The sequence below is a fragment of the Accipiter gentilis genome, chromosome 5 (assembly GCF_929443795.1).
Source record: "Accipiter gentilis chromosome 5, bAccGen1.1, whole genome shotgun sequence".
NCBI lineage: Eukaryota > Metazoa > Chordata > Aves > Accipitriformes > Accipitridae > Astur > Astur gentilis.
Genome location: NC_064884.1, coordinates 14,693,249 through 14,717,786, shown reverse-complemented (window position 1 = coordinate 14,717,786; position 24,538 = coordinate 14,693,249). Strand labels below are relative to the sequence as shown.

Here is a 24,538-nt window from a genome sequence, read left to right as displayed (position 1 = left end):
ACCAATTCATCCCCTGTTTCTTTATCAATTTTAACAAATGAGCCAATTACCACAGGAGTTCTGACACTGGTGTGATTTCATTCTAAATTTCTAGTAAGAGTTCTACTACTTACACCTGGATAAGCACTATCTGTATTTTCAGACTTTTGCTCCAAGAAAATATTTACAGTAGTTTCTACTTTCTAAGAAAGCTATTTCTGGCCAACATAGGTTTAATTTTTCTTTTTTAATTATTTTAGCAAACTGTACTTGTGCCCACAAAAGAATTTTCTATCAGTTACAAATAAATAAGCCAATTGCGATAGAACACCAGGTCACAGTGCAACAAATTCCCAAATTCTTGTGATGTACAGGGTAAGGATGAACCAACAATCAAGAAGTGAAAAGCAAGGGAAAGAGAAGTGCATTTTAATGACTGATGCCAAGATTATACGTACATAAAGCACTGTCGACAACCATTGTACTGTTACTTCCAATTCTAAAATTCTAGAAGACCAATGCAACCATACCCTTTGGTGACAATGACTTTTTCTGCACTAAAATTTTCCTGCAAAAGATCTCTCTAGAGGAGATCTATCTGCAGTTGGAATCCTCATCTCAGAAATCATCTGAGATTCCATCAGAGAATTCTGATGTGAATTTAGATACTTTTTTATATGAACAACAAGTAAATAGACGATCTCATCATGGTCACCTACAAAAATTTCAGTGGAAACAATAGTGCATGAAGTTCTACACTTTACTTGCATGTGCAGTGCTCTGCTCCTATGCAGTAAGGATGGGCATCAAAGAACTCAATCTAATGGTTTGACCAACAGGGCAAGATTGAGGCCTCACTCAGGATTAGCAAGAAACTAGCGTTTGCCTCAACAACCTTTTTAAGCCTGCCTAAGGCCTGGATGCTAAAGCAAGTAGAATTTTGTGCCATTTTGGTGCTTCTGAAGGAAAAGTAGCTTTCAGACAGCAGAAGCTAATAGGGTAAGAATCCTTGATGCCAGTGGGATATCTAAAACTACACTCAGGCTAGGAGTACGTATGATGTGAATGTAAGTTGGTGTGCAAGTGACCCATCCCTGAGTATTAAAAAAAAAGTTTTCCACAAATCTGAGGTGAGAAGAATCTGCTGGCATCACATAGAGACTAGAGTACTTAAATTGCCTTTGCAGCTGTTTTAAGAATGGCCCCACATTATCACTGTAATTTAGTCAGGCCTGAGGCAGGGGGAAATAAAAGATCAGTTTATTATTCGCTCGTACTTCCCAGAATGTTAGGCTACTACAAAAAGATGAGACCGCTCAGGACCTAGAATATCCTCATATGTCTGTGTCACTGATCATTCTCACATACACACTTCTTTCTCAGTGTCTGGTTTTCAGGAGAGTACAGCATACTCTGAATTTGCAGTTATGACCTAAACTTCTAATAACTTCTCTCCTCTCGTGAACCCCAAGTGTTGTTTCTGCAGAATAAAATTGTCATTCTACTAATATGGACAGAGCAGCATTCAAACATTAAACCATATTTTAAACCTGAATAATTATGAATTAAATTGTTAATATTAAAATGTTAACAGAAAACCACATACCTTTTGAAAATCAAAAATTACTCTGTAGAAACTTCCACTGTAGAGAATGTCTTCCTCTCCCTAAAAAAAGCCTTAATTGTGCATACTAATATTTAATTACCTAATAAAACCAGTGAACTACTTCGAGACCTTTTTTCCCCAAGAAATAATTTCTTGTTATGAATATGTACACTATAGCAAGCATAAATAGTGCACAGTGAGTTTGTGTTTGACATTAATTTTATGTTGAAATTCCCTTCTTTGTTATCTAAGCAAAAGCATTATAGCTGCAGGTAAAACTAATAAATGGTTATCCATTCTTCCAAGCATTTAGAGCTAGAAAGTAACCTTACACAATGGAGACCAAGAATGGAGCAGTGTGTCAGGAGCAGAGCCAAACAATGTATTTTATTGAGGTATATAATAAGTCTCTTTCTCATTGCAGCTTTGGGTAAAAAGTAAATTATGCCATTGTTATTAGTATTAAAACATACTTCCTCCATAGCTTTTGCCAACACTTTAGGAGGATGAAAGCATCAACTAATTCACTGATGTCCACTTCTTCCATCTTTCCCCCTTCTATTTGTGTGGGGAAGGGGTTGGCAGCAATGGGGCAATTGGACACTTCTTTGCTTCTGGGCAGCACAAGTGGGTAAAGGGATTCACACCATTCCCTCAGCTCCAGACACCGGGGCAGCGATAGGGTCGCAGCAGAGTCCTAGAGACATTCTAGTACTTTCATGTTCTGCAATATACTCTGTGCATCATAAAGTTGAGTGCTTCAAGAAAAAACTGACCTCCTCCCAAGTTTCCTATGAAGAAGCACTTGTACAGATCCCGTGTCTGTCACACCTGTATCAATAATAGCAACTGCTTTGCTGTTGTTACTTTTCCCCCCCTCTTTTTTAAAATGCACAAAAGCAATTTATTTCTATATCAAAATCATTTGTATGAGAGCTTACAATGGACATGAGCACAACAGCCACTCAACAAGCAAAGCAGTAAATTTACAGAAACCGGAAGGAAAAGGACAAAAGAGTATTCAAAAATGAAGTTGAATCCAAATTTAGATTAGAAATTGATGTATTAGATGATGTTTTAAAAGCAAAAATAAAGGGTGTTTAGTATTTACAATAATATGAAATTAACTGTAGCTCTTTCAAATTAATCTCTATCAAGAGCTCCTCCACATTAGGACAGAAGCTGTATTTTTCTCTCTTTCACTAAGTTTCATCTTTTTTCCTTTAAAGTAAAATAAATTGAAGCCTAAAATTGAGAGCTTCCACTAGGTGCATACTCAGGATTAAATCTGGCCTGATACCTTTTAAGTTGTATGAGGTACCTGAGGGGGGGTGGGGGGGAAGCCTCAGCAAGATTAGAAACAGGTTCTAGAAAACAACTGTCTTGGCCAAGAGAGGCCAGAGCTTACTGTAGGTCTAGCATTTGCCTTCAAAACTCACAGTACATAAACCACCCCAAGTAGTATACTAGAGGGACTGAGAACCACAGCAATCACAATTACAGCAATGAAAGCTGTTAAAGAAAATAGTTTCCTGTTCTGTTGAATTCTCCAAAGTTGTCAAAAACTTCCATTAAAAGAGAAATTTTTCCAAAAGATAAATAGCAACTCTGAGAGGATGATGGTTAGGTACTTTGTTCTGATTAAATACTGAAAGGGCACTCTTCTACTCTTCTAGTAGAAGATTACACAGTGCTTTTTTTTTTTTTATCTCCTCCCCCCCAATGCCTCAAACCCTCTCATTTTGCTAGTGCACTTTCAGGCTGGCCTCAGTAGCCTGTAATTACATGACAAGATATCACTGAGTCTCCACCACCTCACAGCTGCACACAAAAGTGTCCTTACACTTAATTCTGAGGTGAACTGAAGCCAACTTAATGCTAAAATAAACTCACTATTCAAAACACGTTTCTGTTGGAAAACCAAAGACATTACAAAAATATTTTCAAGCATACAAGCTACTTTATTACTCTGCAATAAGAGATACACCTCAGATATTTTTTTTCGCTTTCAGATTGTGGTCGAATTTCAACATGGTTACATCAGCGTAAAATCCAGCACAGCTCCACTGAAATCAGTAGCATCATACCATACCTAATGCACATAACAGAAAGAGAATCAGTTTCTCAACTGGTTTTAATCATTTATGGCTTTCTGGGTAAAATAGCCACTGGGCTCTGAAATTTCTCATGTTCCATGTAAACAGATGAGTACAATCTCATAAATTTAATGAAAAAAATCAGTTTCCTTTTAGTTATGCAAATACCAAAAAGCTTTTTCTTTTCACCAGTTATGTATTTCTTCAGAAGCTTGTTTGTGTTCAAAATCTCCAATGGCCCTTTTCTGTAAGACTGTAAATTCTTTGAGGGAAACACTTAGAGCCAGAGTCAAGTCTCAGTTAGAGGCAGAAGCACTGAGCAATCTATAATTCACAACAGCCTAACTACTGATGGGGTAACAGACAGCAGCTGCAGCCTCAGGTTTATCCCTTTGTTTCACAGCTGGTTGTAAAGGCTAAAATAGAAAAACCCAACAATTTTCATTTCTCTCCTGTTCCAAAGAAAAAAACCCAACAATTGCATAGTTTTTAAAAAGAGGTGAATAAGCTGAAGCTGGTCTTGAGTAGCTCAATAACCTACCGTTTTGCAGAGGATCATTAATTTTATTTTCCTCTCTGCATGAACACTGAACCAGATGGATGCCACAGGATCTCTATTGCAACTGAACAGCTAACCAGGTGTTGAGGCATCAAATTCTGAAGTGTCCAGTGTTCATCATTGGTCACAACACAGATTTCTTAACTACTGTTCGGTAAGGCAAGACTTGTTTCTTGACTAGTCACCTAAACATACCATATGGGTTGTCTCTCTCTCTCTCTTCATGTGACTTAACCCCCTAGTAACCTACTAGGAAAGAACTTAACTTTTCAAAACCCCCAGCTAAATCATGATAATCCTTCAAAAGGGCGGCCAGCCTTCATTGAGACTCTGGGCTTGTCAACAGGGGTTTTTTTTTATTTATTTTAAAGCAGAAAACAAGCTTTCATCAACAGGGATCTAACATACAAGTTTCTTTTTCACCTGTCATTCTCTGAAATGATCAGGGAGAATGACCCGACAGGAACACACTTCTAGAAGTCTTTAACATCTATGGATACTTGGCTACAGATGAAGAGCACCTCCTTGAGTTACCTACTGGGAGACTGAAACTTCAGAATTCCAATCAGGACCTTTTGCCTGATTCTAATTAAAAGTGAAGTAAAAGTACCCAATTCAGGAAAAACCATTAGAATTTTAATTTACACATTACAGTTTTAGTCCATCAATATATCCCAAGACAGTCATTACCTACCATTACCTTCACTCACTTTTATGCCAAAAAGGAACATCAACCACAGTTTATCTGTTTATTAGTTATTTTTAGACAAACAATTTTAAACGTTTTTCAGACCTAAATTCCCTATGCAGCAATCTGGACATGTAGTTTCTAAAAAGGTCCTTTCTTTCTTTGTAAATTTTTTTCAGGATCTGGGAAAAAGAAGAAAAAAACCAACCCCCTAGAAAACCACAAAAACACCCACCAACACACAAAACCAAGAAACCTGGGGTGGGGGGGAAATCACACTCACTCTAACACTAGGTCTTTGACAAGATGGTGCCAGCTGGTACACACTTGTGGGCAGGAAACCACACTTACCAAAATAATGTTATATCAGCAGCCTGCCTCCTAGCAGCATGCAGCAAGACTGTGCGCTGCCAGCTCCTGTCTTCAATGGGGCAAGCTGTTCTAGCAATGGCCACACTGTCAAATTGTTCATTCTCATTTGAAGCCTTTGAGAAATCTCAGCCTCTTCCTGGAGTGGAGCCTTGCCAGGGACATCAGTCTGTTGCTGGTGACACACTCTACACACAGTTCTGCAGCTTCCTGCTCAAAGCATTACATAATTTGAGCCTCTGGCATATCTTTCTGGAACATTTCACATACTAATCCACAAGATCAGCAGCCTCTTCAGTTACCAGATAACCACACCTTTTCTTCACTGATACCGACCTGGATGGCACTGACTACAGGGGCATATGGCTGTCTATCCCAGGTTAACAAAAACTTGACAGTATGATCCATGGACACAGACAAAAGAGGCAGCTAAATACACAGTTAAACACAATTATTGGTCAATAACTTCAGAAACAGTAAAAAAAAAAGTAACATTTCATCCATTTCTGCCAAAGGAATACCGTGATGGAAATCACATTCATAAACCACGTATGGTTTTATGAAAGACTGTTGCATTTAGCTTCACTGTAGCTTCACTGAATAAAGTCAGAAACTTACTAAACAAAGTATACAACCTGCTGCTAGTGCTACACACAATACACACTTAAGTACCAGTCCTATATCTGACTCCAGCCACGCAGTCATGAGTCAATAGAGTTCTCAACTCAGGATCAGGGTGCATATAACTAAACCGAAAAGTAAAAGTATTTCTTGGTGTTTGCTGAGCAAGACTCAGCACACTGAATTCCTGAAACAGGCAGACTATTTCCACAGAGACTCCAAACAATTTGGAGCCCAGAAATTCTACTTTATGGAAAGTATATCAATCAATAATAGTTAAGTACACCCTCCAAAATTATTTGTAAATAATAAAGTCTTTCAGACTTTTCCCTACAGTGAACTGATTATATTTATATGGTAAAACCACGTAATTTAATCCAAGCAATGAACAGCACCAGCATTTGCGCAATATGAAACAGTTACCACAAACTCTCATCATATGCAAATGTAATAAGCCTGAGAAACACAATCTGCAATTGAAGTCACAGAATTCCAGGGTATCTTGGATGTAACAACTATATGCTATCCTAAAGTTCCTGCAAGTAGTTATCTATGTTTCAGGACTGTCATATGGTGTTGGGGGCGGGGGGGGGGAGAGAGTACTCTTATTTTTAGTGTCACCTATAGTAATTCTCTGCAGCCAAAATTATCATGCAGCAGTTTAAGAGGTTTTCAATCTATGAAATTACTCTGCTGATGAAAGCATTAACAATCCAAGACTTCACTTACGGCATTACAAAGAATCCAGCTCAATTATGGGTAAATGCTTTTTACTGCTTGGGCCAATGAAATTAATTATTTTCATTAAAAACTGCATTCCAACTAAGAGTAATAGGAGTGTGTCACCATATCCAAAGAAAACAGAAATGAAGGGGCAATCCCAGACTCCAGCATGCAGCCAGGGCAGGCAACAGTGAACATGCAGCAGGTGAGAAGATGGGAACAGGATGGATACTCCTTTCAGGCTAGCAAGTCACCAGCTGCCATCACTCTGAATCACTAAGATAAAATGCAATCACCTAAGGTCTCCAGGAAAAGCTCAGCATGATCACAGAAATCCTACTGCAGCTCAGTCATTCTTTTGGGGATATGCCCCATGTTCCAGAAACTGGGAGCTTGTTTCTTGTCATTCATGTTTTAGGCCAGCAACTCCAATATAGCATGTTCTGATCTACACTTTTACCATCCCAATACTCCATAACAGCAAGAGAAATGGATTAAGCAGCATTATTTTTTCCCCTTGAATATTTACTGAAATAATTATATATTGGTTATAATACAAGATACAGTGCAAACAACACAGAACGGGCATGCCATTTTATCCAAACCTCTTTGTCCCATAACACATGGGAGAGTACACAGCTGGTCATGTGTCCTATCCAGTAAAGTTTAATGGTAGCGAACTCTGCCAAACGTACCAAATAGATGCATTCAGCTCTTCCATACAGTCCCTTTTTTGGCAATCATATTAAGTTATACTTTTTTTTTAAGCTATTTTACAAAATGTTATTAATTACTAGAGCCATCTGTGCTTCTAGAGACACTCCTTTCCATCCCTTCTTTACTTCCTACTGGGCTGCACAGTGAAGATGCAGCAGTATATTTACAACCATTTTTATGCTAGCAGATGTTACACCGCACAAAACTGCTTTGCTGCAAGTTCAAGAAGAAAGTGGTGGAAAGAAGTTTACATAACCGACATTATCAACAAAGCAACAGAGGATGGCAAACCACAGGCCACAGACATTTAATTCATACAAATATCTCTTCCTCTTCATCACTCTGCTTTCCAATTTGTTTTAATTCCATCAGAGAATCGGACTGGTAGTCACCTCATAATGCACTGCAACGCCTAAATGCCAGCAGCTTTTCTTGTCTCAAGACGTACAGAGCTGAAATTAAATTACAACTGGCTTAAACACACTTTTATTTTGCTTCTACCCACCTAGAACACATACCCTGTTCAAAGTAAACGTGCAGTTGCCGAATAATCTGAAGTATAAAAGAAAAATTTACACTGTAATAAACAGATACATTTCAAAACAATTTTGATTACTATCTCTGAATCTGGCTGCAACCAGCTAGCTAAAAGTGGCATTATTATGATGGAAATAGTCTTTCAATGCAAGAAAGTAAATATATTCTACCAGATACTAGCACAGGAGTTGAAATCCACCCAAGAAAACCATTTGCATTATCAGTTTGCATTATTCTGCCATAACATTTTGGCACTGAGTTTAAACATTAAGCTGCAAGTACAATGCCTCTTTTTTAAAACTGATGCAATTTCTTGGGGCAAAAATCTGATATGGCTAGCCAGATTTCCTGTCCACAAGTTTCTCCCAAAGAAAAAATGGGAGACATTGGTTTAAATTTTTATTTGTCCAGTAAACAGATCAAAGCATTACACATCTGCAACAGAGGTTTACAGAGCCTCACTGTGCGAACATCCTGGGCCTGATGCTGCAGGCTTTACTGAAGCAAGTTTCCCATGACGGTAGCGACTACTAGTCTGCGCTAGGTTGTCCCATGTAAAAATTTACACTTTAAAGGGAAGTCAATAACTTTGAAGTCCCACTTGATTGAAAACTATTAAAACATGCAGCTTGCATTTTTAGGATGATCTTTACCGCATGTAGTTAGAACTGTTTCATGCTTACATTCTGTTGCCTATATACTAAAAATTGTATTCAGCTCTAGGCTCCTCCTATACTGGTGTTATAAATTCTTTGGGGGAAGGAGCATGTTTAACAAGTATGTACAATGCCTAAAAAAAAGATTCCAGAACTACTATTAGATCAGTGTTTTAAGACTGCAAAGCGTCAAATAATTTTTAGCATAGCTGAAACATCTTTCTAGATCTATGCTTTGTATATTAGATTGCAACTTCTGCCCAGTCTCTTCTATTTCTTTTCTCATCCAACTGTGCAGTTGAATTTGTTCTTTGCTGCCTTTCACAGAACTAAAAGAAAGAGGGAGGAAACAGAAACAACAAAGCCCACATATAGTTTTAAAACTGACAGGGATGCTCAGTGGTGGGCCTGATGTCTGCAGCTACTTCAGTTCACTGAAAAAAAAAATTTTTTTATACGTACATATAGTTTTGACTTGAGAGTGTCCCTTTAAGCAAGCTTTGCTGATTCAGACCATCTCCATATAGTTGCCAAAAAAAAAAAAAAGTGCTCCTGAGTTATGCTCTGACTGAAAGGTTTACACAGGCAATCCTCATACCTAGAAATAATACAAAGAAGCAGATTTACATTTTTGCTGGAAGACTGCTGTCAAAGATTATATGCAAAAAGACTGCTTGAAAAATATCCTATATCAGACTATACTTCTAAAATTGAAAAGAATGGAACTTTGCTACTGCTGGGCTATAAACCAAAACTGCATCTGTTCCATAACAAAGGTATTAAAGACAATGGCTTCTAATACTGCATGACATGTCACTCTAAGCAGTACCAGCAATGCCTCACTCCATACAGTAAGCTGCACTCCTGGGGTGTGTCCACGCCCCTGATTTGCTACATTTTGATTTGCAAGTCAAGGTCAAGAAGTAATTTACCAAAATCCCTGTTGCTAACACATACGCTTCTGTAAAGTCCTCTTACCACACTAAAAAAGATGTCAACAATTCAAATATAAAAAGATACAAAATTGTCTGAAAGCTGCTTTATACCTTTAGACAATTCAGCATGTTGAACTGAACAACGTGGATGCTGCTTCTTTTTAACTTGCATAAAATAGCGTTGTATAGATATTCTAATCAAAAACACTGTGTTGCAGTGCATTGTCTCATCTGAGGTATCAGCAAACGGGCACCAATGAGGTTAAAAAAAATAAATAAAGGTTGCATTATAATAAATGCCATAAAATAAATAATGCAAGGATAGTTCCTGCCCCAGAAACCTTGCAATTTAGGACATGAAGAAAGAATCCTTAAGGGATCATACCGAACCTACCTAACATTCCTGAATTGACATTTACATTGTGCTGTACTTCAGTTCATACTTTAAGGGCTAAGCTAGAAGTATGCATATTGTTCCAATATGCACTGCTGAAAGCTGTTTGTATATCTCATTGTTCACAAGACAATGAGCCTTCATGTCAGGCATTATGACGACATTCAAGACAGGTATTCAAAAAATACCATAATCAAGAAACTGGTGGTGGTAGAGTCTGTGTCCTACTGTATTTAACCCAAGTCCTGGTTTAGAACAAAGAAATCTAATTTTAAAAGTCCACTACAGCCAGATACGCCTATGCCCAAAAGGTATGGGGAGGAGGGAAGGGGGCTAGATGGTGGAATTACCAAACTGATATCAAACAGCAAAGAAAGAGCTTTCAAGCTGGGCCCCTATCCCTCCTGTGTCACAAAAGGTTATGTATTCTAACCCAGTAACACTACCACACCGAGTACAAGATCAAATGTGTCCTAACAGCCACTCCTTGCTCTGCTGAAACTGAGCAAAAAGTTAATTTTGAAGAAATTATATCAGCCTCAATACAGCCATCTATAATTCAAGCAATTTCTCTCCATCCTGAAAAAGTGCAGTCTTTTGACATCTGATCTCACAGACTAGATGGCTGTTTTTTTCTGAAAAAGAGCATTTTTAGCAAGTACATGTCAGCCTAGTGCTACAGTCAGAACCATCAGTCTTGAGACAACTTTGTGGATATACACTTCACTTTGGAAGGAATAACTGGAGCCCTGTTGGATATATAGCCAATAGGATGTAGTTGAATACAGCTTTGAAGCCAGATTAAGTATTTCACCCGCAAAACCTACAGACCGATTTAATTACATCTCAAGCTCTGATGGGCTGGGTTTGTGCAGTTGCAGTGTGCTGTACTCAGTTTTATTTCTCATAGATGGCATACCTCTTGCCACGTAACTCCTGACACTATTTGGATTCTTGTTACCTTTCTTTTGTCAGGTCAAATTTCCAGATTAAAAACAAACAATAAAACAGAAGCTATTCAATTATCTATTAGATAGAATAGCTGCCTTCTCCCCCTACCACCCTCCTCCCCTTCCACGCCATTTCTCTTTCTGAAGATGGGAAGCCACAAGAAAGGGAAAAATTACGTGACTTACTCTAACTTTTGCAAGGCCAAAACAGAGCCCAAATGGAAAAGCAATACTAGCAGCACAGAGCTAGACATGATCTACAGAGCTACTTACCATAGCAAGCCCAAAAAAGAATGAGAGATGCAAGAGGGAAATAAACAGTAAAGTTTATGTACCCTGCTTCTCATCAGTTCTTCAAAGAACACCATCTCACCATTCCTTATTCTCATGGGTTTTGCTCAGAATGAGCTGCACTGAGAGCAGAACAAACCACACCTCCAGTGATGTACTCTTCACACAATCATTTTTTTCCTATTATTATTTTCCCTTTTAACAATGAAAGGAATACACCAGTAAGTGGACACATAAAATTTTGGCCTATGAATCTTCCTGATAAAACTGCAGATGCATAAACCCAGTCACAATAGTATTACAGTAAGAGATAACAGATAAATTGCCAATGACCTTCCAAAAGGCACCTTAGATGAGGCACAAAGTGATTCCAAGTTGAATACAAGGCTCAAATTGACGTAGGTTACATACTTGCAACACCCACACTTTGTCAATAGACATTCCTGAAGATGAAGAGCCAACTTTTGTTAAAATTATGTTTCAGTCAGTAAAAGATGTACCAATTACCAGCTGAAGACCACTCAGCTAAGCAGAACATGTCCTGCTAAAGCCTTCAAGACAACATTCTTTAGTTTCTAAAACTCTAGATATGATGATAGCATGAAAAGGTGGAAGGAAAAAAAGATTTGTCCACTTTCAGTCATCTTTAAATAAGAATTCCTTTACATGAGTTAAAATTAACTGAGAACTACTTTTTCTTCAACTTCTGAAAAAAAAAGACAAAAAAAGACAGCCAGGAATTTATTTGTACTTCATGTACACATAAGCACTTACTTTTTAATTGAAGTGATAAGTTGGCTTCTTAGTAACTGAGAGATACCATGCAATGGTTTATGAAATTAAGCAGTATTACCAGAAAAGCAATTATCATCTAAGTTACCAATTACTTTTTAAGGAAGAGATATACCTCACATAACACATACCATACGTCTACAATTTTACAACTTTTAGGTATACAGTTTTAAAGCTCTTAACAAAACTGACACCTTACTCTGACAATTACTACCTCTAATGCTTTGAAGAAGTACTTCCACAGATCTTTTATGAACCAGGCAAAGCAACGTGTTAGCAATCCAAGTTTTGGTTAAAATTTCAAATTACTCATGAAGACCTTCATGTGTATTTAAATGCTGCTAAAGGTAGGGGTTATTCTTTTAGGTATCATCAGCCCTTATTAAGGGAATAGAAAAAATAATTCAAAAACTAAACCCACAAAATGGCTAATGCAATTTTACATGACTGGAAAATCTCTCCTATTTTATTGTACTAAGATTGTGTTCTGTAAAGAAAACAATTCCATATAAAAAGAGAGACTGAAAATTACATGAAAATACACAGCAAACATTCTGACACTAAATTACAGTGGGATGGAGCCAACTTCTTAAAACATAAAATGTAATGGTTAACACAGCAATGTAATTCCCTCTGCCATTTCTACCTGTGACTTTCAAAATCTGTTTTCCAGTTTTCAAAAGCCTTAAAGAAATACCACATTGCTCAGCACCTGAATCACAGAAAACTATTCACTGCATCAATCATTTGATGATTCAAAATTAGCTGAAGAAATACCTGTATATTTTCTGCATCATTTCAGATCAATTTAATAGATGTTTTTAACTTATCAAATATCTGAGAGCTGTGATTATATCTTTGTTTTCACAGTATTCATCTTCAGTTGTTCTGCTGTAGGCTACTGTAGGAAAGGGAGGTGGTTATACTAAATTAAAGTGAACAGTGTCTTTTCAAGGATAAATCAGAAATGAAAGCAGGATGAGATCAGTAAAGATTATAGGGCACTACTTATTTAACTGAGCATAACTAAATCAAAAATATATAAATCAGAGCATGTATTTCTTGACAGATTGATTCAGTTGATTAGTTTTGAAAACTGAAGTGTCACAAAGATCATTATATAAAAACCATACCCAGCAGTAAAGCTCACTTTTTTTCTTAGAAGTAATCTACTTCACACCAATTTACAGCTACTCATGCAAGTATTGCTTTCAACCTTGTGTGCTTTAAAATACAAAAAGCATATATGTTTGTATAGCAAAGAATTACTGCAAACATACACTTCTGACTTCCCCACATCTGGAAATGCATTTAGGCTACACGAGGCTATTTGTTCACCACAGGACAGCTGTAACAAACTAATACACAGTGATCTGCACAAAACTTGGAGAGCACCATTTATCTACCTGTAAAAAAACAGAACCAAAACCCACCCCACCTCCCCCTCAAAAAAAACCCAAACAAAAACACTGAATAAATCAACTGGTAGACTGTCACCATAGCCAAAACCCAACACTTTTTTTTTTCCTGAGGCTGCAATTCAGTGAAAGGATCAGCACTGAAAATGAAGATGCAGCAGAGAAGTGGTGATTAAGTTTTTATATGCGATCTGGACTACCACATAAAGGTCTAAGTGAGCCGTGATTCCTCTATTCAGACAGGGAGCACAATTTTGCAGTTCAGACTTCATTAACATGAACTCTTCTAAAAGAACTCAACCAGACTAGCAGAAATGAAGATTTATAGCTTCCATACCAAACAAACAAAAACATGCAATAGGAACAACACTCAACATTTCTCCATAGTAATGATCACGCAGCCCTCAAGAGAGATAAAAGCAAAATGCAGAATACTGATACCGCTGTTTCTTTTTCCTATCCATCTAAGCATCTGTGCATCTTTACTACCAGCTCAATCCAGAAAACTAAGTGATGATCAACTGTCTCTCTTTTTCAATGCAAAGGTAATTAACAGCTAAGCTCACAAGAGATACATTTGGGATACCTTCTCCTATGCGTGCAATCCATGCACCCATTCACAAAGCTACCAATACAGGTTACCAAGTTCACCAGTGCCACACCAACTTTTTAACCCTCTCTGGGGCAAGTCCAGTTAAGTACCACATGCTTCTTCCAAGGTGTCAGTCTTCATTAATTCAACCAGGGAAGAGATGGCAATCGCTCCTATAAAAAGCAGTGCAAATACTTGCGTTACCTGATGCAAAGACTAATTTAACTGTAAGAAATTTTCTTGCGTGAAGACACACACATGAAATGGCACACAGTTACAAACTATTTTAGTATGCCTCTTCCTAGTTAACCTTATGCTCTCATTAAGATATCTCAAAGGAGACCATTTTATCAATACCTGTTGGCCAGGCTAGGCATGTACAACGATTCCAGTACTTCCTCAGACTGGGAAGAAAAAATAGTAATAAAAAAAGCATGCAGGGCTAAACATATATAATCCTTTAGGATGCATCCAAGTAGACAAGCATCTGCTTGAAGTTAGCAAAATTATACCAATGATACCTGAATGCAGGGAAGCAGCAACCTGTGCAACTAAAAAACTAAGTCCGTTTTGTTCTGACCTGGGCCAAGGTCTTCTCAGAAGTTATTTCTCTTCCCTGCCACCTGCTATAGTCACGGGTCAGTGAAAAGCCACTATGTATTTCATAGCTGAAAACCAGAGCATCAGCAAAAAGAACAGCTCTGCTAGATTTTGCCAGATTTGAAGGATTTTAAAACAATCACTGCATCAGTTCAGTTGCAGCAGAGAGATTACAGGACCACCAGTCCCTCCACAGGGTAAATGTAGATGTACAGTGGGGGCTACTTCTCCTAGCATTAGAGCAAGCAGAAGAGCTTGCCAGGTTCTCACAGCCCCAGCTGTTATGCCTGGGAGAATATGGCACCACCACCCCCCAAGGACAACAAGCAGCAGCTCATCTCCTCCCCACTCAGACTGCCCTATTTGAGCCCTCAATTATTCCCCCAGGTCACATCTCTCCCCTCCTCTCCCCGCCCCCCAGCCCCCAGAAACCCCCACCTTCTACTTCAGCATAGGAATTCACCAATCAAAGCACATAAGCACATCATGTGAGGGATGGCAGACACACTGAGGGGAATTTCCAAGAGCTCCCCTGCACCTGCAGCATACATAAATACAGGAGATTTCCAATGTGAAAATTACAAGCTGAGCAGTGATGCCAAAGTATTCACATTACCTGCAACTAACTAACAGCTCTTATGCCAGACTGCAGCACCTAATTTGCAATCTGCTCTGATATACCTGCAATCACATTCCATCTTGTCATTTAATGTATGACAATTATTCCCAAGCATATTTTGCTAGGGAAGTGGTACACAAATAACAGAGACTGAAAGACCAGAAAGCAATAATTACTCAGTCTATTCTTTGCTGATATCAGATATGCAGTACAGCTCTCCGAATCCAGCAGCAGAGCACCCAATTAATCAGCACCAATCCTCAAGAACTATATCCGGGGGGGGGGGGGGGGGGGGGGGGGGGGAACAACAAATCATCCAACAGCCCCTGTCTGCCTTGCTGTCTTGCAGCCAAGATTTAGGAGCAATACACAGTCCATTTCATCACCACGCCATGCCACCCAACCTATCCTTTAACAGTTATGCTTCACTGTCATCTCTGCAAACAAACCTGCCACAAATTCATCAGCCTCTTGCCCCATCTCTCATCCTCCTTCTTCGAAAATGCTTTTCCTTCCCTAATCAGGGTCCTTCATGAAAAAGATTATACCCACTCTGTTTGGTTCAACAGATCACCTTAGCCCAGCCAGAGTAACCACTCCATGGCTCTATTCCTTACTTCCCAATAAAGCATTCATCATCACTCTTTTCTGAGAATTCTGTAAGAATTAGAGTAACATGTCCTTATGTCTACATAGGAAAAAAAAAAAGGCAACTTGCATGAAGGTATAAATATTTAAAATTGTTTGGGTTTTTTGTTTTGGGGTGGGTTTTGTTTGGGTTTGTTTTGGCTTTTTTTTTTTTTTTTAAAGAACTTTAATCCTAATTTGTGTACTTCAAAACAAACAGACTTTTACTACAGCTAGCAATTCCTTTCCTCCCTATGTTTCCTTTTAGCAGCCGCAGCAGCAGCACAGATGTCTAACAGCAGAGATAAAGGCAAGCATCCTAGGTACAGAACACAGCCTCAGCTAAGAGGAGAGTAGAGAAGATCTGTACATGCAGCAAGTATAGTGCATACAACAACATCAGTAATGAACATCTCCACAAGCTTAGGAAGGAAAACCAAAAAGCAAATGTGAGAGACTTGGCAGTTTCAGGCATGGGAAATAAATATGTTCAAGAAGGAGGAAAAAAGGAACAGAAAACCCCACAGAGTTTTGGAATGGCCTAAAAGATCAAGGAAGAAAAATTACTACTTTGTTATGAGAAGCTCTTTCATCCAACCTATCTTGTTCAAAACCACAGCTTACATGTCACAGAACTTCCCTATTACTTGTTATTTTCCACAACATTACACTGTTCACAGGATCATGGAAACTCTAGATCACTGGAATCCAAGAGATGCTTCTTCTTAACCTTTCAAGTCCTTACTCTTTTTGCCCCCTTTATTACTTACTAACCTCCTGACTGATTGCTTCCAGTCTGCAGGAGTGTGTGCTCAAGTTGAATACAGAAATTGTTAAACGAAATCTATCTATAACTTCAAGAATAAATAGCCTGTTCTAATACCTCTTTCATACCCATTTCCTCCTTACTGAAGTGCACGCAAACATTTCTGAAGTTGAATATATATTCTCTCTCAGATGGCAAATTGCTAGACCAACTGCAGATATGGAATGCTTTTATATAACTACTTGATAGGTGGTTGACATCAGTAGATTTTTTTAATCTCCTCATATTTTTGGACGGTATTACACATAAAAACAAAAAAATATGAACATCAAGCCTAGACTAAAACTTTCCAAATAAATGATCTATCAGTAAAACACCTGAAAGAACAATGTAGACTATTCAACCTGAACAGTCACTCTTGAACCTAGCATCTATAATGTTACACATCTTCTTATGGTCTTCTAAAATTGCCAATTGCAAGGTTAGCTCACAAAAAAGAGTTACAATTTGAGAGCCCCAAAGTCAACTGAGTAGATCCAGCTTCTTCAGAAACAAGAGGGTGGACGTACATGGTTACTTCAGCGATACTAATTTCAAAAACTCCACAAACAGACCTTACAATAGACTGCATTCCAAACAGACTGTCTCACCTAATTTGCCTAAAGCTCCTAGTTACTGTTACTGGTTAAAGAAATAAGCTCTTATTTTGAGAAAAGACCAAGCAAGTGACCCTTAACTGTCCAAGCATAGGGCCTCATGGTGCTCAGTAACAGCTTCCATATAAAATGGAAAGCAAGGCCCTTAACTTTAGATATATGACAGCTGCCAATCACCTACTTAACTCAAGTTTTGATCTCTTGCTATTATAAAAAGAAAGACGAGACACACAACATCAGGAACTAGGAGCACTTACTGGTTATGGAATAGATTTTCTATCAGACAGCATGCAGCAATTGCAGAAAGTCAGATAATGGATTCACCTACTCATTAAATGAGTTGGTCATTAAACAGGGGAGGACAAGTGAGACTGCTCCAAGCCATTTCTATGGTCTTTGTGATCTATGCTGTCTGTCCCACAACCAGCTATTAGCCACTGGTGGGACAGGATCAAGACTGAGCTCAACACCTGTAACCAGCAACAGAAAACAATGGGAAGCCACAGAGAGATAAAAGTAATAATCCCATCTGCCACAGAAATGCAAACCATGAAAAAGGCAGGTGGTCTTAAAAGCCTTGTATTTTTCTCTTTTCCTGAGCTGACACACTACACTAAGGCAACCTAACCTTTCAGTAACACCTTGTCCTGGTTTCAGCTGGGATAGAGTTAATTGTCTTCCTAGTAGCTGGTACAGTGCTGTGGTTTTGAGTTAGGTAGGAGAAGAATGTTGATAACACACCAACACACTGATGTCTTCAGCTGTTGCTAAGTAATATTTAGTCTAAAGTCAAGGATTTTTCAGCTTCCCATGCCCAGCCAGCAAGAAAGCTGGAGGAACACAAGAAGTTAGGATGGGACACAGCCAGGACAGCTGACCCAAAGTGGCCAGTGGGGTATTCCATACCATGGGACATCACATCTGGTATATAAACTGGGGGGAGTGGGAGCGTGGGGATCGCCGCTCGGGGACTAACGGGGCGTTGATCGGCGGGTGGTAAGCATTGTGCATCACTTGTATATTCTAATCCTTTTATTATTACTATTGTCATTTTATTATCATTATCATCATTAGTTTCTTCTTTCCTGTTCTATTAAACCGTTCTTATCTCAACCCACGAGTTTTACTTCTTTTCCCGATTTCCTCCACCATCCCACTGGGTGGGTAGTGAGTGAGCGGCTGCGTGTTACTTAGTTGCTGGCTGGGGCTAAACCATGACACACCTGCACCACTCCTCAGGAACAAGTTCCACCCCACAGAAAGACTGAGTGGTGTTTCTTAGCACTCCAATAGTGAAACAAAACATTACAACCATTCCCAAATACCATTCATCCAAGCCTAGTAACAAGCAGGACCGTATGACTTCATAATGGTCTGTCCTAAGGGCTGGGCTCTTCAGTAGAAAGGAAGAGTTTTCTTTCATTCTTCTCCAAAAATCAGGATTCTTTTGCTGTTGTGCAGGTATAGCTTTAATGAGTTCTTCATTCAGTGGATGATACCTAGAATGACTTGTATAACCAAACTGACAAAAGAAATCACAGCACTTCACTACCTTATATAAGCTGATGTAGGTCTTCAAAAGGAAGAGATGTAAGTATTGATTTTCCTCCAAGATCCCAGCAGTGACAACCTTGCAGGGAAAAGATCAACAGCTTATCATCCAGAAGTCTGATGGAGAGGAATCTTTAAAGCCACAATTGTGCTGCACCATCTATTTCTGTGTCTCACAAGCCGCTCGGGAGCATCTTGCCCTGAAAACTACAGAGTCCCAGCACTAGCACTGTGAGGACAGCTGTGAAAGGGCTGTTCTGATGCTCTCTCCCTTGTTGTGGCCCTATTCCAGGCACTCAGATATATTAGCATGTCTTCCTGGAACATGGAAGTTACTACTAGGCATAATAATTAATTTCAGAATGGCTGGGAAGCTGTCTTCTGCCACAATTTCACAAGCCTCTTTACCCATGTGTACAAAACTTCCATAAACCACTACCATAAGAAGATGGGTGAGGACCAACAAGATAGATTTTCATAGCTTAGTGCTCACAGGGCAAGAACATAAGCAAAGCAGGCTGGTTACTGTCAAAGCACAGTATTTTCAGTATTTATACCACAGCCATCCCATATATTCAAATCCTCTACAGGTCGTATCTTTGGGAATACAAAGTTCAAAAATCACAGAACAAAGTCAAGTCAACACACACTTTTCCTGCAGGAGCAAGAGGACCACAAAGCCTGCTCTCCGAAAGTCCCACCAAATAAAATTTATCTGTGCCTTTGATGCATGCATTTAGGTAATTTTGATGCAATAAGTGTTACGCATGCATCTTTCATAAGAATAAGATGTCCTAAACAGCATAATCAAGAAACTTTTGAAGAGTTAACAGTCTGGGTCATAAACATCTCCACTACGTGCAACTTCTACAGGCATCAAAGAGTCTTCCCAAAACTGGATGTATTAAATATCTTGCAAAATTAGTAAATGAACTCAAGCCATCAATTTTGCAATTTTTGAAGTAGCACAATGCATCTTTTTATTAGAGAATGGAACTAAGCCCAGGCTACTGATTAGCCATCCTGCAAATAATGCTTATGCAACCTTTAATAATGATTTCCACTAACAACCAACCGGACATTTTAGGATTTGGAAAATTTCACTTCTAAACAATTTACAACAATTCCCCAAATCTAATGGGACAGATGATTGAAACTACAGAGGAAACCAGCCTTCTCTGAAATCAATGAGGTATCGATTTTCATAACTAGCCACTCTTGGGTAAGATGCCTGCATTAAGTTTTTGTTCTCAAATTTCAAATTCTGATAAATATTCCTCCCTTTCTCCCTTCCCCCTGGAAAAGGGATTAATTCAATTTTAAGGAAAATATTAAAACAGCAGTTTCAGTCTTCAGTCTTGGGCAAATTATGAACAGGAAGGAACAGCAACTGAGCTGTTAAAACCACCAAGGAAAGTAAACCACTGAACAACACAAGTAGACCACAAGAAATGACACGTTAAAAAATGAAAAAGAAACACAAAATAAGTCATCTCAGTAAGCATGGACATTTTACTCCTTACAATTATACAATTTTTCAACCCAGTATATGTTAACCTGGTGAAAATAAAGCCATCAGTTCCTACAAAGCTGTAACAAATACTTGACAGACTCACAGCATAACCCCAAGTTCATCATCACAGCTAGATATTACTGGAACAAGTGGCCAAAGTCTACAACAGAAGTCAGCAGCATATATCAAGCCCAAACAACTCGCCATTATTTTAGAAAAGGTGAAACCAGAACACAACCAGTGATTTTGCGTGATATGTAACAAAAAGGTATTTCCTCTGTCAGTAAAGGAAATTCATCTGAATTCTCTCTCCCCCCTCAGGGTTCTTTCTTCCCTTCATGCTAAGAGAAAGCAGAGAGTGTAGGTTATGCATAAATTCCTGACAGAAAATACTGTTTTAGAAGAAAGCTCCTGTGCGTGGGCACATGTCTATAAAATAAAAGGCATTGTTACTCCACCAAGTACATATCCACATCCAGCAATCAAATCAGATCTTAAAATTTTATTGTGACAGCTACATGCAGTTATATTTTTACCAGAGGTTTTTGACTTTCATATTAATACCTGGTTTTTAGTGATATCATCAAGACATGAATCAAAACTGACATTTGAAGGCAGAGTGGTATTAACAGTAGTGGGAGAGAATTCTCATTCCTGAAATCTGTAATTTATTTTTAATTACAAAGTTATCAGTTGCAGAGAGGAAGACATCTGTTCCCAACTCATATTTAGAAACTGTCTCTGTATAATACGAAATTGCTCAGCTCTACATAACAATTATTATTTTGTGGTACACAGCAATATTAGGTACCTTTGATCCAGAGGAAGCCTACAAATACAGTCAACATTACACTTGCAGAAGTTAGAGAAAATAACCTTGAGCGAGTAGTATCATTAGCTTGCTAGAACTGCTCAAGTAAACTACAGAATACAACCATCAACACACAAATGTGTTACGAAAAAGTCTGCTCCATCCTTTTGTGGAATGACAAATGCGAAGTTTTCTCTAGGATCCTCATTAACTCCAACCATTAAACTGAAATTTTGTGGTGCAACATCAAGAGAAGTTTGGAAAACACGAACATTATTTACCTATCAAGAGAACGTGATGCATGCTTTATCAAAGGTTTATACTGTGCAAGAATTTGATTTTGTGTAGCCCCTACTGCATGCCTTTCTTACAGATTCATCCCCACGGACACTTTAACATTATATAAACTCCCCCAGAGATAAAAATTATTCTGTAACTTTCCAAAATCATCTCCCTTTGAGAAAGTATTATCTAACAAACACACATTATATGCCTCACAAATGCATTCGATCCCTGGGTTTCTGCTACATGCCAGCATAAAAGAATATTTGTATATTATTTTCAGATATTAAAAAAGAAGACCAAGGCTGGATAACAGTCACTGGAAAGGATAAACAGGATTAAGTAACAGGTGTCTAACCGCACATAATTCAAAGTCATGCATCGAATACGGTGCATAGCCTTGCTGGCAAAATGGAAACCTTGGTTTTGCACCTTGCTTTTAAAATTACCACTAAGTGATTTAAAAACATCTGTGTAAATTACACACACACACACAAGCAACACAAGCACTTGCATCCCGAGAGACCGATACATCTGAAAGAAAACAAACAAAATCTTCAAAGGTGAGCCAGCCTTTCCCAAAGAAAAAAAAAAAAAAAAAAAGAAAAAAGAAGAAAAAAAAAACCCACAAGAAAGTTATACTTAACTACACAGAAACATTTGTCACACCGCCCAGCACTGACAAAATCCGGATACACTCAGAAACTACAGCGAGCTGCAGAGCTCAGCTGGCAGTGAACATGAGAAGAATAATTCAATCACCAGTCACACACACACACATACAGATATAGATATACATATACAATCCCACACAGACGTACACACAGTCATACGTGTGTGTGTGTACGTCCATCGCCTCCGAGGCAGCGGGCCGATGCGCCGAGGCCGGGGGCCGGAGCCGGCAGAGCCGCCCGGCGGCTGCCCCGAGGGGAGCGGGGAGCCCAAGGTTACGGCCCAGAGCGGAGGGACGGGCAGAGCCGCTACCCCCGAAGGACGCGATGCCGCCGCCAGACCCGGCGGCCCCCAACGGTCGCCCCCAACGGTCGCCGCGCGCCGCCCCACGCGCGCAGCCCCTCACAGCCGCCTTACCTCAGCCGCCGCCGGGGCGGGAGGCAGGGCGGGCGCCGCCGCCAGCCCCGCAGCGCTGCGCAGGGTGCCGGGGCTACGCCGAGGCGACGACCTCCTCCTTCCTCCTCCTCCTCCTCGTCCGCACACTGTGCCTGTGTGTGTGTGTGCAACCCGCCCGCCTCACAACGGCGGCGGCGGCGGCTCCTCCTTCCCCCCCCCTTCTCTTCCCTCCTCCCCCGCCCCGGCGGCCCCGCCGCCGCGCCCGCCTCAACCCCCGCAGCGCGGAGAAACGCGGAGGAGAAGGGGGAAACCCCACCGCCACAGCCGCCGCCTGGGCTGGGCGGGCCCCGCCGCGCTCTTCCCCCCCTCCCACCCCCCCAGCCGCCTTCTACCGGACGCGGGCACTCGCCTCCCCCCGCCGCGCAGGGCCGCGGGCAGCGCATGGCAAGTGGGCGGCGGGGCCGCGGGCGCGGAGCTCCGCCTGCGCGGCCCCGGGCGCGGCGGGGTGCGCGGCCCGCGCGCATAGCTATACCTTTCTGCTCTAGCGCACACGGGCGCGTATACGGACACACCACACAGGGGGCTGCGGGGGCTGTGTTCCTGTGAGGATGCCTGCACCGGCGTGCCTGTGTTTACTATATGTATTTAAAGGGCGGGTGAATGGGCGAGAAGGAAATCCCGTGTGCTCCCGGCTTGCGCCAGGCCTGCTGTCTTCAAGGCAGAGACACGCAGCTGGAGAGAAGAAAGGGTGTTTCAGAGGCCGCTGGAGGGTTCCCGAACTCTCACAGTTTTTATGTCAAAATTACGGTTGGACTCCTTGAGGTTTATGTGAACGCCCAGTGCTGGGCAAGCGAGCTGAGCTAAGCACACAGGCGATCCAGAGCGTGGGATTCCCTCTCCGAATATCCTCCAGCCAGCCCTTGCACAGCTCCTGACTGGCTGCAAACCACTGCCATGGATTGCGAATGTAGCACCCTGTGCCTTCCCCTGCGCTCCTCTGTTTGCTGTCAGTGTGTGCCTGGTCTCAATTTTCCCTCTCTCCTCATGATTTTACAAGAAGTGTTTTCCTCCGTGTCAAAAAAACACCCCAACATAAAACGTCCACAAAAACGAACAAAATGCTGAGTTTTACAGTCAAAACAGGTTCCCCATCCCTTTCCTCCTACAGCCCACCAGCCCTCTTGGACTTTGTTAGTGAACTGTTGAGTTTGGCCACCTGGGCACCTGCAGCCTGACCACCTCGAAGGGACACCGGCACCAAGAGCTGGTAGCAGCACTACAGAGAGGCAGCAAGCTACCGCTGAAGAAGTTAACTAGAGTGAGCTGAGGAAGCGGTGGAGAAAAATCTAAAATAGTTTTGCTAGACAGTCATGGTAAGGGTGTTGCATTGCCACAAACTACTCAATCTGGTAATGCAGTGGCCAGAGTTTATGCTGTGTTATCCTATACCATAAACTGTAAAAATCCAGCTTGGAACGAGACCCCACTCTGGCATCAGGTGCTGTACCAGGATGTGATAAAAATTATTCTGCCTTCAAGAGCCGGCACTGTGCTCCTGGAGCTGCTGTGGAGAAGTAAGCAAAGGGGTGACCGAGATCAACAGCAACAATGACACATGATTTCAGGGACAGCCTGTCAGCGCAGCAGACCTACAGACTGAGGGGTTTCTGTAATTGAAGCAAGTGTTATTTTAAGCAGATGTTCATATTTGCTCATATCTAGTCAATTAGAAATTCCTCATGGGCATGGTGGTGGAGGTAGGACTTTAGAAATACATGAAGGGGAGCAAGGCTGCAGCTAAGGCTCAGGGTGGGCGTATTGTGCAAAAGGAGATGCGGGAAGGAAGTAACAAAGGAACCTGCATGAGAAGCACATGAGCTGGATGAAGGCCAGTATCGCTGGCAGAGCTAAAGGGATCGAGTTAACACACGGGATATAGGAGCAGCAATTATAGCCATTAAGGATGGAGGGCATCAGCTTGAATGTGAGATGGACGTGGGGCTAGTGAAGAGGTTTTTGTTTATGGTTCCAGAAGTGTTTGTTTTTAAATGAATGAAATGGATACATTTGTGGGTATACACATGAAGTGCTCCATGTCTTTTTCATTGTTTTTTTTTCTTCT

At 40.4% G+C, this 24,538-nt stretch overlaps 1 protein-coding gene across 1 annotated transcript in view; it reads right to left on the bottom strand.

Annotated features, from left to right (window-relative positions):
- Positions 1 to 22,587, bottom strand: part of PLCB4 (phospholipase C beta 4) — a 213,693-nt gene extending 191,106 nt beyond the window's left edge. Inside the window, exon 1 of the mRNA XM_049800913.1 lies at positions 22,438 to 22,587. The gene's annotated coding sequence lies outside the window, so the exon portion shown is untranslated. The remainder of the gene's footprint in view (positions 1 to 22,437) is intronic.
- Between the last annotated feature and the right edge of the window lie 1,951 nt (positions 22,588 to 24,538).